This window comes from Musca autumnalis, unplaced genomic scaffold (genome assembly GCF_047663935.1).
Source record: "Musca autumnalis isolate F117 unplaced genomic scaffold, ASM4766393v1 scaffold_2, whole genome shotgun sequence".
Lineage (NCBI taxonomy): Eukaryota > Metazoa > Arthropoda > Insecta > Diptera > Muscidae > Musca > Musca autumnalis.
The window spans coordinates 50,677,093-50,681,239 of record NW_027411755.1 but is presented as its reverse complement, the minus strand read 5'-3'; the positions used below and the strand labels follow the sequence as shown (position 1 = coordinate 50,681,239).

The window sequence follows — 4,147 nt, the reverse complement described above, 5'->3', positions numbered from 1 at the left end:
CTCGAAAAAATGGCCAAAAATTGGACGTCCAGAATGCACTTCGTCAAGAACAGCCGCGGTGCCCATATGCCCGAAATCATTTTCAAATGTTAATGTAACGTATTGATCTTTCGAATAAAAAAAATTTTGATTACAATTTAATTTTTTGTGTTATTTTTTACAATTTCAATTTCTATCGGGCTTAAAAACACCCATTATTAAAACGTGGACCGATATAGCATATTTGCAATACCACACATCCTAGGAGTAATATAAACTTCTATACCAATTTACAAAGCTCTATCTTAAAAATTACAGACGAACATGGTTATATCGACTTAGAATTTTACCCTGATCAAGAATATATGTACATACATACATACTTCATAGGGTCTCCGATGAATATTTCGATGTGTTACAAACGGAATGACAAATTTAATTATACTCTCCATACTATGTATGGTGCAGGGTATGAAAACATATCGTGTAAAGTACACATTAGAACGTATTAAATCAACAACTTTGCAAAATGGAAGAACACTTGCGATAACGCATTATCGCTATAACATTTATTACTTCTAGTAATAATATTGTATAATAGTGTATAAATACTGGGTTAGTATGAACTTATCTTTTAACGCCTAAAGTCGTAAATAACAAAAAAAAATATTTTTGGCAATTAAAATAAATTATGACAGCGGTGGGATTCGAACCCACGCCCTTTCGGACTGGTGCCTAAAACCAGCGCCTTAGACCGCTCGGCCACGCTGCCTGTTGGCAACAGCTTATGGGCACTCATACTCATACGTAGATAAGTATTTTTGTATACGTATGGCACGTGCTATGAATTTGCAAGTCACGACAAACAAAGAACATTTGAATACTTAATATTCTTTGAGGGTAATTTTTAAATATTTTTGCAAACGATTTCAAAATCAACATTGGAAATATATTTTTGATCTTGTCCTTTAAGTTAGACATACGTCTGTACATAACTCTGTACATAACCCTTAAGTTAAAAAATATTCAAGTATATGATTATTTTTATTTTTGAGATTGAAATGTTTTTTACTGAAAATTCTGTCTCAATTCAAAACATTTCTCCAAGGAATCACGGCAAATGTTGTGCAAAGTAAAAAAGAAAAATTCTTTACAACAAAAATATTTGAGAAAGGAGAGAAAAATTCTTTTAACTATTAAGACGACATTAAAATATTTTAAATACATTTTATTGTACATACTTTATCTCTCTCTAGAATAACTCTTTGTGGAAACCAATAAACTTTATAGCTGTTGTCGCCATTCTTGTAAAGTAGCAAAAAAAGAATAAAAAACAAGAAAATATTCCTTAGAGAATTATTTATCTCAACTTATTTCTTATGTTACAATATACTCAACTCCTCTACTAAGGCTACTAGTAAAGGAATCGAAAGAAAATGTTGAAATACTTAGAAATAAAAAATATATATTTTTCTACCAGTGATGGTTTGTAGGATTGTTTTACCTTTGGGACACTCAAAAGGAATATTTGTTGAAAAGATGTTACACAAAAATCATCTTCAAACAGAAATAGATCTATTCATAATGTCTTCAAACAAATAGCATTTAAAACAGCTTCCAAGATGTTTTAATCTTTAATCTTTTCGACTACAAAGCCGAGAGTTGTGAGTTCAACCCTCACCGTTGGTGAGCGAGTTTTTTTCTTAACAGATATTGAAAAAGTTGTTGAAAAGTTTATTTTATAGTGGGAACTCGATTTAAGAAAGCCTAATTTCATGAAATTATTTCATTGAAATCACTCTAGTGTGGACCGGGACTAACCATTAATGTTCCTAAACGTGACACAGTGTAATATGTTTAGCAACAAATCATAATTTCGCATGTTCAATTCCGGCAGAGTCGTAAATAAAAATGTGCTGTTTTGAAATTTTGAACAAATATTGTTAACCTTTAGGCTAAAGACCAAAATTGTGGACCATCGACCAAAATTGTGGAACATCGAAATAATGGTTTTAGAACCCAAATATGTCAGACAATTTTAGGTCGGTTTATCAATGTCCGTCCGTCCTCTAATTTATACGGTGACCAGCTGAAATGATTAAAGGGCGTGCAATCCAACGAAAAGATATGTCTCTCAAAAAAAATATCCTCTTCCAAAACACTTTTTGAGCTATAATTACGATATATGGTAAAAACCAAAATTCCCTTGCAATTCCATTTGAAAAAAATTAAAATTTTTTGGCGTACACATCTACAATTTTAGGTACGGAGCTTAAGGAAAAAAATCTGGTTTCAAATCTGTTCGCGTTCACAAAATTGTCCTATGCACGCAAAAGTTATAGCGGTTTTTTTTCTCATACAAAGAAAAAATATTTAAAAATCTCGTATTTGTTGTTATGGGAAAATTTATGCAAAAATCCCCAGACAGCATTTTTTGAAAATTATAATCAAATTCGAGTATTTTTTGATCCGACTGCACGATTAAAAAGCTGGAATATGAGCTCATTTTCTGATCATAAATTACTCCTTTGTCGGGATGAAAACGTAACCTCAGACGACTCTTTTAAACAAATCACAAATGAGTCTTCCTCTGCATTAGTTTTGAGTCATTTTTGTCCATTTTCGGATGGTATATAAAGTCTTTTTCGAGTCGTATTTCAATCATTTATTGGTGATTTGTTTATTAATTTGGGACTCTTTTTCGAGTATTTTTAGAGTCATGTTTATAATCGTTTATGAGTCTTTAGGGCCAGGTCAGGCAATTAGGCGCCCGTGTGCGCTCATTTAACGTTGCTCTCTCCACACACACAATTCAACCCATTGAAAAAGCATGCACTCACACAATGACGCCCCGTAAAGTACCCAGTTATCAATTTTTTCCGAACGCTCTGATATCAGATTTTTTCCGAGATTTTCTGAATTTTTTTAGAAATGTGGCCGATTTCTCTAATATTTTCCTAGAAATTGGACCGATTTTCTATAAGTTTATTTTAAGAATCTCTGCACATTTTCTAAAGAATCTTAAGAATCGTCATTCCGAATTCGTTCCGATTTCTAATGGATTTTCTAAGGGAATTTTTTTCGGTTGATGTCGAAGAACAAAATTACTGGTCATAAAATTCGCATACACAAATTTACAATTTATCTATATTAATAAAAGAGTAGAGTGACTGATTCACTGACTGACTGACTGACTGATTGATTCATCAACGCCCAGACGAAACGGCTGAAGCTAGAATCATGAAATTTTGGGTGAGGGTCACTCTTGGTCCGAAGGTGACAGATAAGGCTTGGTTTTTGGAAATTCGAACTGGAAGGGTGCGAAAAGTACTAAAAGGTACTAAATATGGTACCGTTTGTATTTGGCGAACCGGTAGAGCTAGAACATTGCAATTTGGAATGAAGGTCACTGATGGAGTGTAGGAAAGATGTGCTATAGGGTTTTTGGAAATTCGAACTATAAGTGTACGAAAAGTACTAAAGTGTACTAAATTTGGTACCAATTCGTATTTTGTGAACGGATAAAGATTAAAGATTGACATTTTGTGTGAGAATCAAGGTTAAAAGGTACGGTTGACATAAGGAGGTGGTTTAGGAAAAGTGTACACATGTGTACGAACAGTACTAAATTTGGTACAATTATGATTTGGGCAAACGGATAGAGCTGGAATCCTGAAATTTTGAATTAAGGCTTCTGTTGGAGAGTAGAATGGATGTAGTTTTGAAAATTCGTACTTATGGGTACGAAAAGTACTAAAAGGTACTAAATTTGGTACAATTATGATTTGGGCGAACGGATAGAGCTGGAATCCTGAAATTTTGAATTAAGGCTTCTGTTGGAGAGTAAAATGGATGTAGTTTTAAAAGTTCGTACTTATGGGTCCGAAAAGTACTAAATGGTACTAAATTTGGTACAATTATGAGTTAGACGAAATTTGAATTAAGACTGATGTTAGATAGTAGAATAGAAGTAGTTTTAAAAATTCGTACTTATGGGTACAACAAGTACTAAATGGTACTAAATTTTGTACAATTTGGATTTAGGTTGAGCGGATAGAGCTGGAATCCTGAAATTTTTGAATTAAGGCTGCAGTTGAAGCATGGTATGGAAGCAGATTTGAAAATTCGTACTTATGGGTACGAATAGTACTAAATAGTACAAAATTTG

At 32.9% G+C, this 4,147-nt stretch overlaps 1 non-coding gene across 1 annotated transcript; it reads right to left on the bottom strand.

The window, feature by feature from the left end:
- Positions 1–671: 671 nt before the first annotated feature.
- Positions 672–751, bottom strand: TRNAL-UAG (transfer RNA leucine (anticodon UAG)). Its single transcript has one exon. It is a non-coding gene; the product is annotated as a tRNA-Leu (tRNA).
- Positions 752–4,147: the final 3,396 nt, after the last annotated feature.